We start from the raw sequence: 12827 nt of genomic DNA on the forward strand, positions 1-12827 counted from the left end.
TCGAACAATAAAACATATTATAAAGGTTATAATGCATTTTAACATGTCATCACATCACCTAATTATTCAATCTATTTACATATCTTAAACCGAAATGATAAACTAATATCCATTATCTACCCTTGTTTCAATTTCATTATACTCAATTTCTCAATTCTACAATATAATTTCATCAACCAATCTTTAAATCACATATGTGACCGCATAATTCATCACTAATTGAACTCAATTGCACAATTATAACAATATATCATATTTTCAAATATATTCAATTTAATCTTTATCAAAAATAAGTAATTTGAATCAGTTCAATTCAGCTCGTTTTAACATTTCTAGCTGACCGTATGCCATTAGCATGCAACGTAGTTTGTGAATGCAACAATTGAAAAGATCTAGGTTATAGAAATACAATCTGTAAGCTCTTAGCTATTCGTCAATGACCCTGTCTTTTCCTTTTCATTTTGAAGAATGCAGTCGACATTAGCTATGGATTAAAACAACATAATAATTTATCAATATACAGCCAATTTCACATTTATTTATTAAATATTGCAACTTTACATAATGACCTTACCATCTATACACAAATTGCCAAAGCTAAAAAAGTAGTAGCATAGTTATAACTTAACTACTATCCATTCCATATTAACATAACCAAAACATAATATGTATAAACCAACTCAAGAAACCATTAACCATCAATCCAAGCATGTAGCCAACTCATTCAAGACCACAATAGACAATTACCAAGCAATACAAGTTTCAAGCTAATAACCATTTGATCATTACCAAAATACCTTACATATATACATAGCTATAAAGACGTCAAAATTTAACTAACCATCCACTATAAAAACTAACATTCTAAACCCAAGAATCTTTAGTTACATGCCGAAATCAACATAAGGACTTCACCAACAATGGAGTTCGGGATTATCTCTGGATGTTGAGTTGAGTACAATCCGAATAGTACCTAAACTGCACACGAAAAATCAAACTGTACGCTGAGTAACTCAGTGGTAATTCTATAATCGAACAATAAAACATATTATAAAGGTTATAATGCATTTTAACATGTCATCACATCACCTAATTATTCAATCTATTTACATATCTTAAACCGAGCTGATAAACTAATATCCATTATCTACCCTTGTTTCAATTTCATTATACTCAATTTCTCATTTCTACAATATAATTTCATCAACCAATCTTTAAATCACATATGTGACAAAGATAATTCATCACTAATTGAACTCAATTGTACAATTATAACAATATATCATATTTTCAAATATATTCAATTTAATCTTTATCAAAATAAGTAATTTGAATCAGTTCAATTCAAATCGTTTTAACATTTCTAGTGATCGTATGCCATTAGCATGCAACGTAGTTTGTGAATGCAACAATTGAAAAGATCTAGGTTATAGAAATACAATCAGAAGCTCTTAGCTATTCGTCAATGACCTGTCTTTTCCTTTTCATTTTGAAGAATGCAGTCGACATTAGCTATGGATTAAAACAACATAATAATTTATCAATATACACCAATTTCACATTTATTTATTAAATATTGCAACTTTACATAATGACCTTACCATGTATACACAAATTGCCAAAGCTAAAAAGTAGTAGCATAGTTATAACTTAACTACTATCCATTCCATATTAACATAACCAAAACATAATATGTATAAACCAACTCAAGAAACCATTAACCATCAATCCAAGCATGTAGCCAACTCATTCAAGACCACAATAGACAATTACCAAGCAATACAAGTTTCAAGCTAATAACCATTTGATCATTACCAAAATACCTTACATATATACATAGCTATAAAGACGTCAAAATTTAACTAACCATCCACTATAAAACTAACATTCTAAACCCAAGAATCTTTAGTTACATGCCAAATCAACATAAGGACTTCACCAACAATGGAGTTCGGATTATCTCTGGATGTTGAGTTGAGTACAATCCGAATAGTACCTAAACCGCATACGAAAAATCAAACTCAGACATTTGAGTAACTCAAAGGTAATTCTATAATCGAACAATAAAACATATTATAAAGGTTATAATGCATTTTAACATGTCATCACATCACCTAATTATTCAATCTATTTACATATCTTAAACCGAAATGATAAACTAATATCCATTATCTACCCTTGTTTCAATTTCATTATACTCAATTTCTCAATTCTACAATATAATTTCATCAACCAATCTTTAAATCACATATGTGACAAAGATAATTCATCACTAATTGAACTCAATTGTACAATTATAACAATATATCATATTTTCAAATATATTCAATTTAATCTTTATCAAAATAAGTAATTTGAATCGGTTCAATTCATTCGTTTTAACATTTCTAGTGACCGTATGCCATTAGCATGCAACGTAGTTTGTGAATGCAACAATTGAAAAGATCTAGGTTATAGAAATACAATCAGAAGCTCTTAGCTATTCGTCAATGACCCCGTCTTTTCCTTTTCATTTTGAAGAATGCAGTCGACATTAGCTATGGATTAAAACAACATAATAATTTATCAATATACGACCAATTTCACATTTATTTATTAAATATTGCAACTTTACATAATGACCTTACCATCTATACACAAATTGCCAAAGCTAAAAAGTAGTAGCATAGTTATAACTTAACTACTATCCATTCCATATTAACATAACCAAAACATAATATGTATAAACCAACTCAAGAAACCATTAACCATCAATCCAAGCATGTAGCCAACTCATTCAAGACCACAATAGACAATTACCAAGCAATACAAGTTTCAAGCTAATAACCATTTGATCATTACCAAAATACCTTACATATATACATAGCTATAAAGACGTCAAAATTTAACTAACCATCCACTATAAAACTAACATTCTAAACCCAAGAATCTTTAGTTACATGCCAAATCAACATAAGGACTTCACCAACAATGGAGTTCGGGATTATCTCTGGATGTTGAGTTGAGTACAATCCGAATAGTACCTAAACCGCATACGAAAAATCAAATCAGACATTGAGTAACTCAAAGGTAATTCTATAATCGAACAATAAAACATATTATAAAGGTTATAATGCATTTTAACATGTCATCACATCACCTAATTATTCAATCTATTTACATATCTTAAACCGAAATGATAAACTAATATCCATTATCTACCCTTGTTTCAATTTCATTATACTCAATTTCTCAATTCTACAATATAATTTCATCAACCAATCTTTAAATCACATATGTGACAGCATAATTCATCACTAATTGAACTCAATTGCACAATTATAACAATATATCATATTTTCAAATATATTCAATTTAATCTTTATCAAAAATAAGTAATTTGAATCAGTTCAATTCAGCTCGTTTTAACATTTCCAGCTGACCGTATGCCATTAGCATGCAACGTAGTTTGTGAATGCAACAATTGAAAAGATCTAGGTTATAGAAATACAATCTGTAAGCTCTTAGCTATTCGTCAATGACCCTGTCTTTTCCTTTTCATTTTGAAGAATGCAGGTCGACATTAGCTATGGATTAAAACAACATAATAATTTATCAATATACAGCCAATTTCACATTTATTTATTAAATATTGCAACTTTACATTTTATTAAATTTTAGTCCCTAAAATCAGGACTAACAACATTTCGACAATTAACTTCCAAAGTAATAGAGTTGCATATCCTAGGGTCCCTATAAGACTTCTAATTTCTCAATCACACCCCTAATTTTGAATTTTTCACTATTTACTCCTTATTGTATAAATTCATCAATTGACTTTGTAATATAGTCCTTTATCAATTTTAAACTTAGTATCTATCAAAATAACACCTTGAACACCAAAAGTCCATCAATAGTAACATCCTAATTCCTTGAAAATATTTCAAATTACAACATGGGTCGAGTAGTTCTAGGTACCGGGATTCTGAAAGCCTAAAAATTACAAGAAAAAGGGACTAAATTAACTAACTAAATAAAGCTTGAAAGCAAAAACCCTCTTGATCGTTCGTCCTCTCCTTCTCCTTATAGGTTTTGAATTTTCATGCAACAAAACTGAGACAGAAAGCTTTCTTTTACCATCCAAAATTTCAATATTTTTCTTTCTAATTTCTATTTTGTTTTTACTTTATTATTTTAACTTTATTATAACATAAAATATCTACATATTTACTAATGTTTAACCGATCACACGTGATTACTGATAACTCGTGAAAAGAGTTATATTTTCTATCTTTTGACCTAGCTAATTGTTTGTACTTAGGTATATTTTGTTACATTTTATGGCATTTTAATTAACATTTGTTATATTGCATTCGGACTTGGACTAGTTTAGTTATTTGGTGCTTTTAATTGATTTTTGTGGAAGTTTTGTGTGGTGGTAGGAAAGGAACAGGTTTTCGAAGAAAGGAAATAAAGGAGTGAAGTTTTGCTGAGGCAAAATGCAGATAACATACCAGCATGAGTTCTATAGCAATGCCGAGAAGACTAAGTCAAACATTTCACGCGCAGCTGTTTCAGTTTGAAATTTAAACTCGTACCTCAAAAGGCATCCCGAAGAGAAGTAGAAAAGTAAGAGGTCTCGAGTGGAAGAGGAAGTCATCCTTTTGGTCAACACATGACTGTGCTACTAAAGTGTGGACCAGCAGAAGCTGTTTTGCTGATGTTCTTTTGTTATTTCCTTAGTGCTCTCTTGTGGACTTATTTGGTTGTAAATGATGGTGATGGTTTGAAATTATATTTTCCAACCAATGAGTTAAATCTCATCGGGTTAGGGTTATTTTGATGATACTTAAACTGTTTTAAGTTTTCATGGTATAAATCTGATTATTTTATTACCCATTCAATTGTTTAAGTGATATCCCTAGGAATAGTTGATGGTATATTATTCCTATTAAGTTGATTTAATGCGGGAAATGTTAGATTACTTAACTAGTATTGGATGGAATGAGCAACATTCGAATGATTCTTGCATGATAAAGAAGGAATTACATAGGTTACCGTAATAAGACCTTCTATCAGAAAGGACAGTGACTTGAGGTTTTACACCTAAAAGTGGCAGGCCACTCTAGGACTCTTCTGCACAGTAAGTCAATCAAGATTTTTGCCATGGCAGTACTGCTAGTAAGGTTGATTTTAAGTAATCCCAACCTTCCACATAAATATAGTGGACGCTATACTTAATTCTCTGCCGAAATATCTTCACCTTAGCATTCTTAGTTGATTATATGTTCATTTATATATTATACACACAATAGTTCCCCTATTTACATTTCTGTTATCACCTTTGTCATAGTAATTCTAGTTATTTACCCATCATTGCATATTCACCTTAGTTTTTTCCATAACATTTCCTTTAATCATTTTATTATAACATTAACTTGACCCTATTAAGATAACTTGACCAATTTTTTTCCTCAATCTGATCTTCATGGGAACGATACTCACTTACCTCTTTATTACTTGAACTGACATGCATACTTGCATACAAATCGCATACCATTTTACACGTGACAATTTTTTGGCGCTGTTTCCAAAGATCGATAATTTGGTGAAATTGTGTTTGGTTATTTTACTTAGTCATTTAATTTAATTTAATTTTTACAATTTTTCCATCAATTCATGAGAAGAGGCATTCCTGCTAACACAAAATACCTTTTTGATCTAGAGATTGATAGAACTTTGCGAAGAAAGAGAAAATAATTGAGAAAATTGGTTGAAAACAGGAATGATCTCAATGGCAAACCAAATGACCAAAATGAGAATCCTCACATGGGGCGTGTGGTGGATGATCAAGACAAGCCAATTAAAGAGCATGTTGTCCCGATGTTAGATGACTTGAATACAAGAATAGTCAGATCGACTATACAAGCTCAGCAATTTGAGTTACAAACTGTAGGGGAATTTGGTGGTTTACCCACTGAAAACCCACGACTACATTTAAGACTTATTCTAGAAGACTGTGATTCATTCAAACAATAGGATGTTCCTGAAGATGCCTTGAGACTGCTATTCTCGTATTCCTTAAGAGATCGTGCTAGGGCATGGTTAAATATTTTTCCATCAGGAACAGTGGCATCATGGAATGACCTTTGCTAGAGATATTTTTTAAGGTATAATCCTCCCACTATGAATGCCAAGTTGAGAAATGATATTACATCCTTTCAGCAATTTGAAGATGAAACACTATATGAAGTGTGGAGAAATTTAATGAGTTAATTAGGAAATGTCCGATGCATGGATTCCAACACTAGACTCAAATGGAAATGTTTTACAATGGGCTAAATGCACATACACGAATGGTATTTGATGCCTCAGCAAATGTTACTTTGTTGGATAAGACATATAATGAAGGATACGAAATTTTGGAAAAAAATTGCCAACAATGATTACCAATATCCAACTACACGAGTTGGTACGGGTAAGAAAGCTTTTGATACGATTGAGCTCGATGCAATCACTTCATTGATGGCCCAGGTATCTTCTCTAGCTAATATAATTAAAACCATGAAACATTCAACTACTGTGCAGGAAATAAAAGTATCTAAATCATCATGTGCTTATTCTGGTGAAAGTCACAAGTTTGATGAATGTCCATCCAATCCAGTGTCAGTATACTATATGGGGAACTCTATTTGAAATAATAATTCATACTACAATACCTACAATTCAGGATGAAGACAACATCTGAATTTTAGTTGAAATAATCAAAGTACATGAAATTTCAATACTTTCGTAATGTAGAATGTCAAAAATGCACCGCCAGGATACGTTCAACCAATGCCCCGACAAAATAATCAATATGGTCAGGCGTCATCATCTACTTCTATGGAAGCTTTGTTAAAGGAATATATGGCCAAGAATGATGCTGTGATCCAGAGCCAGGCTACATCCCTTTGAGCGCTTGAGAATAAAGTGGGGCAGATAGTCAATGCTTTGAACACAAAACCGCAAGGAGCATTACCTAACGACACCAAAAATTTGAGGACACAAGGAAAGGAGAAATGCAAGGGTATTACTCTCAAAAGAGGGACTCAGCTAGATGATGTTGTTCAAAATGTTATGGAAGAAGAGGACAACTCAAGACACAATCATGAAAAGATCTCAGAATCAACTGAAAATCATATAGCATCTGAAAAGGATAAGCAAAAAAATGTTATGATAAAATTATATTGCCAACAAAAATGCGACAACAAAAGAATATCAGCAACCTAAAGGACGACCACCTCTACCTTTTCCTCAGGGATTTCATAATTTTAAGCAGAACTTTTAGTTCAAAAGTTTTTTGGATGTCTTGAAGCAACTCCATATCAACATACCGCTAGTAGAAGCTTTGGAGTGAATGCCCAATTACGTGAAATTTATGAAAGGCACATTGTCAAAAAAGTGCAGGTTGGGAGAATTTGAAATTTTTGCTCTTACTAAACGGTGCACAGCAATATTGATGAATAAAATATCTCTAAAGTTGAAGGACCTAGGAAGTTTCACTATCCCATATTTAATTAGAAATCATTAAATTGGTAAGGCATTATGTGATTTAGGCGCAGGTATAAATCTAATGCCTATGTTTATTTTCAAGAAGCTAGGAATTGGGAAGACAAGACCTACCACACTGACGTTGTAATTAGTTGATAGATCTTATGTCCATCCAGAAGGTAAAATCAAAGAGTATTGGTAAGGGTAGATAAATTTATCTTTCCCGCATATTTTCTTATTTTAGAATGTGAAGCTGACCATGATGTTCCAATTGTTCTTCGAAGACCATTTCTTGCTACTGGTAGGACTCTAATTGATGTACAGAAAGGTGAGCCAACTATGAGAGTGAATGATTAGCATGTCACTTTCAGTGTTGAAGTGTGCGAATAAGAATGAGGAATGCCACACGGTTGATATGATAGAAACAACAGTAGATAAATTTGTAAAATTTTGCTACAGTAGTGATGACAGCGAAGATTACTTGATGGAGCAAGGTGAAGAATTAAGATCTGAAGAGTTTGGTGAATTTAAGGAAGCTCAGCAGATAGTGGATAGGCCAGGGAAGAAATTTGAGACCCTGGATTTATCTGAAAAATCCTTTAAGCCTTCTAAACCTTCTGTAGAGGAATAACTTGAACTAGATTTAAAGCCTCTACCATAACATCTAAAATATGCATACTTGGGGAATAATAGTACTTTGCTAGTTGTAATTTCTACAAAATTAACACCTGAACAAGAGAACGTGTTGTTAGAAGTGTTGTGACGATCTAAAAGGGCATTGGGATGGACCCTTACTGATATAAAAGGAATTAGCCCAACATTGTGTATGCAGAAGATTTTGTTGGAAGATTACCACAGTAATTCCATTGAACAGCAGAGACGACTAAATACAATTATGAAAGAAGTTATCAAGAGGGAGATTATCAAGTCACTTGACGTCAGTATTATCAAGCCTTGCATACCCAAGAAAGGAGGTGTCACAATGGTAAGTAACAAAAATGATGAGCTCGTACCAACTCACACCATTATAGGATGGAGGGTGTGTATGGACTATCGCAAGCTTAACAAGGCAACAAGGAGGGACCATTTCCCTTTATTGTTCATTGATCAGATGTTAGATGGATTAGTTGGTAAGACTTTTTATTATATTTTAGATGGTTATTTTGATTGCAATTAGATTGCCATAGCACCATAATACCAAAAGAATACCACCTTCACCTGTTCATATGACACTTTTGCATTTAGACGGATGTCGTTCGGGTTATGTAATGCCCTGACAACTTTCCAACTTTGCATGATGGTTATATTTTCAGACATGGTGGAGAATTTCCTTGAAGTTTTTATGGACAACTTCTCTGTGTTTTGGGAATGATTTTGAGGATTGTTTAAAGAATTTAGAGATGGTATTGTGCCACTGTGAAGAAACAAATCTTGTGTTAAATTAGAAGAAATGCCACTTCATGGTCTATGAAGGCATTTCCTTGGGACATAAAGTGTCACAGTGAGGAATTGAGGTGGACCAAGCAAAAATAGAAGTGATTGAAAAATTGACACCTCCCACCAATGTAAAGGGTATTTGAAGTTTCCTAAGACATGTAAGATTTTACAGTAGATTTATTAAGGACTTCTCGAAAATATATAAACCCTTTTGTACTCTACTTGAAATAAATAAACCTTTTAATTTTGATGATCAATGTTTGCAGGCTTTTGAGGTACTCAAGAAGCGACTAGTAGTAGCACCAATTGTAGTTTCTCTAGAATGGTCATTGCCTTTTGAAATCATGTGCAACGCTAGTGATTTTTCCATGGGAGCAGTATTGGGGCAAAGAAAGGACAAGGTATTACACGCAATATAGTATGTTAGTAGGATGCTAACAGAAGCTCAGCTTAATTACACCACCACAGAGAAATAATTGTTGGCAGTAGTCTTTGCATTCGACAAATTTCAATCTTACTTAGTGGGGACAAAAGTTACAATTTACACAGATCACTTGGCTATCAAATATTTGATATGCAAGAAGGATCCAAGGCTAGACTAATTAGGTGGATACTTTTGCTGCAAGAGTTTGATTTGGAAATTAGAGATAGGAAGGGAACCGAAAATCAAGTGGTTGACCATTTTTCAAGAATAGAATTTGGAAATGAAGGTGGTTGCACAAAATGCATTAAGGAGGATTTCCCAAACGAACAGTTATTCATTGCCAAGGCACTACCTTAGTATTCAGACATAGTAAACTTTTTGGTGAGTGGTGTAATGCCACCTGACATCAATACGCACAAGAAATGAAAATTTCTTCATGATGCAAAATAGTACTATTGGGATTAACCTTTCCTATTTAAACATTGTGCAACTAGATAATTCAGAAGTGTGTCCCTAACGAGGAGATACTTAGCATTTTACAACATTGCCATTTAGCTCCTTGTGGAGGACATTTTGGAGGAATGAAAATAGCTGCCAAGGTACTCCAGTTAGGATTCTATTAGCCGACCCTATTTAAAGAAGCTCATGAATTTTATAAGTCGTGTAACCGTTTTCAAAGAACAGGGAATGTCTGAAGAAGATAGGAAATGTCGTTGCAAAGTATATTAGAGATTAAGTTATTTGATGTATAGAGAATAGACTTTATGGGTCCATTTCCATCCGCAGACAAGTTGTACATACTTTTGGCAGTAGACTATGTCTCTAAATGGGTAGAGCAGTAACTCTCTAGAGGCTTGAACCGTTGAGGAAATTTTTGCATCAAGTGAATCAAGAGTATGGTTAACTAATTTTCCAGCCATGGATGATCCAAAATTATGTATTAAACATACTTTATATTTAATTTTGATCCAATGTTAATTGGGTTAAAAATTAATATAAAGTCTGAAGAAGAAAATGGGACCAAATTGTGTTAAGAAGATGACTGGTCCACCAAGGGATTTGGTGGTCCAAACCGTCCATATAAGCTGACCCAATCAACTTATTTAGCTAACTTTATTAATTTCAAAATAGACCTTGAAGTTCCCCTTAATTCCATTCAAACCCATCCTCTTTTCGTGCCTTCTATTTTTAGCCCCAAGCTAAAAATAACAAGTTTGAATTACTCAAACTTGCACCAAGTATGGCTGGCCAAGGGAGAGGGAGTGGCTGATATTTATTTTCTAATTTTAGCAGCCACTCCAATCTATAAATACCCCTCTGCCCTTCTTTATTTCACACCATTCATTCCCACACATCTTTCTCACTTTCTCTCTTCCTTTCCCTTCTTTGTTTTCCCTTTTTCTTGTTCATTCCCTTGTCGGTTTCCCTCTTGAAAAAGTGCTTTCATCCACCTTGGAGTAGCAACATTCAATTTTTCGTGGAGGCCTTATTTTAATAGAATGAGCAGAGAAGAAGAGGAGCGCACTAGTCTGGGTTTAGAGAAATCCTGGATTTGCTTCTTAGTTCCCTTCTCTTTAAGTTTCTTGTTTATGTTGTGATTATGAATATGAATACTATTTTTCTTATTTTCCTAGCTCTAATTAAAATGACTTAAATTAAATTCGTGTTAGATTGATTGCATTATGTCCACATAAATTATTAAAAATCATGTTTGTGTTGTTATAGGCATTGGTAAGTTGTTCAATTCAATAAAATCATGTTGATATTATACTTGCATTATAAAATGTAAGGTAATGAATGAATTAATTATTAAACTTTTGAAATTGTAATTAATTGTCACAATATTTAATTGGTGCATGTTTAATCTTCTAAGGTAGTGAAGGTTAAATTAGGGACGATATTAAACGTTACACTAGCCTTGCATAACTTGCAAGATTATTGTGATTAAATTGTTTCAATATATAAATATATTGTCACCTCACTTAATCTTATATGTGCTTATGAATATTGATTAATTGTTTAAATTGGCATTCAAAATGTTCAAGAGATTGGTTAATTTAGTAATTATGTATGTGCAATAGTTAACAAATTACCAAGTTGCCGTGAAAATATTCATAACAACATGAACATGGGTTTATTAATTCTAAGTTAAGGAATCTAATTGATCTAAGACAATTATGTTATATTGATTAAAACTCATCTTTTGAAATTGTACATTGAATTTTTACTTTTTATTTTTTACTTAGTTAATTTTTAATTTTAAATCACTTCTTTAAAACAACATATTTTTCTCATCACCAAAGTGTTTGATTTACATTTCATAAATATTTTTCTTTCATAGTCCCTATGGGTACAATAACTCGACATTTACTTGTCACTTTATTACTTGTTGCGATTGTGTATACTTGCACATTTCCGTCGTTCCAAGTTTTTGGCACTGCTACCAAGGAACTGTTTTAAAAGACATTATTTGTGAAATTATTAATTTTACATTTTGGTCTATTTTTTTCTGTTAAATTTTAATTCCAATATTTTTATTTTTTTTGTGTTTGTTTCAAGTGTTTATGAGTATTGATCAAATCATTGACTTACTACCCATAGACCTTGAAATTGAAAGAACTTTCAGAAATAAGAGAAGACAAGCGAACCAAGGAATCACTAAAGAGATGAATTCTAAAAATCAAAACCAAAATCTAGGAGGAGCATCACTAATAATACTCACAATCCCATCATTGTTGTCGATGATAGAAACTACGTCATTCAATAATATGCCATTCCTCTATTCAACGAGCTCAATCCGAGTATCATGAGACCCAAAATTGAGGCACCACAATTCGAACTAATAGTCATGCTCCAAATGTTGCAAAATATGGGTCAATTTAGTGGGATGCCTACTGAAGATCCACATCTTCATCTTCGGCTATTCATGGAAGTGAGTGACTCATTCAAACTAGTCGGGGTGACCGAGGATGCCTTAAGACTGAGATTATTTCCATACTCCTTAAGAGATAGAGCAGGACCATGGTTGAACTCCCTACTGTCCCGTTTCATAACTACATTGCAAGTGTTGGTTAAATGTTTCTTAATGAAATACTTTCCTCCATCTCTGACCGCCAAGATCCGAAATGAAATCACTTCATTTCAGTAACTTGACGAAGAATCTTTATATGAGGCATGGGAACGGCTCAAGGAGTTACTATGAAAGTGCCCTCATCATGGCATTCCTTACTACATTCAAATGGAGACTTTCTAGATTGGTCTCAATATCTATACTAGAATGATGGTGGATGCTTCGACAAATGGAACCCTTTTTTTCTAATTCCTATAAAAATTCTTACGAGATTATTGAAAGAATTTCCAAAAATAACTATCAGTGGCCAACCAATCGAGTAGCCTCAGAAAGACGAGTAGCAAGAGTACATGAAACAGACACATTTGTTTCTCTGGCAGTGCA

The 12827-nt window shown here is 32.8% G+C and overlaps 1 non-coding gene across 1 annotated transcript; it reads right to left on the reverse strand.

The window, feature by feature from the left end:
• Positions 1-12488: 12488 nt before the first annotated feature.
• On the reverse strand, positions 12489-12595 carry LOC128032683 (small nucleolar RNA R71). Its single transcript, XR_008188942.1, has one exon. It is a non-coding gene; the product is annotated as a small nucleolar RNA R71 (small nucleolar RNA).
• Positions 12596-12827: the final 232 nt, after the last annotated feature.

Source organism: Gossypium raimondii, chromosome 1 (genome assembly GCF_025698545.1).
Source record: "Gossypium raimondii isolate GPD5lz chromosome 1, ASM2569854v1, whole genome shotgun sequence".
Classification (NCBI taxonomy): Eukaryota; Viridiplantae; Streptophyta; class Magnoliopsida; order Malvales; family Malvaceae; genus Gossypium; species Gossypium raimondii.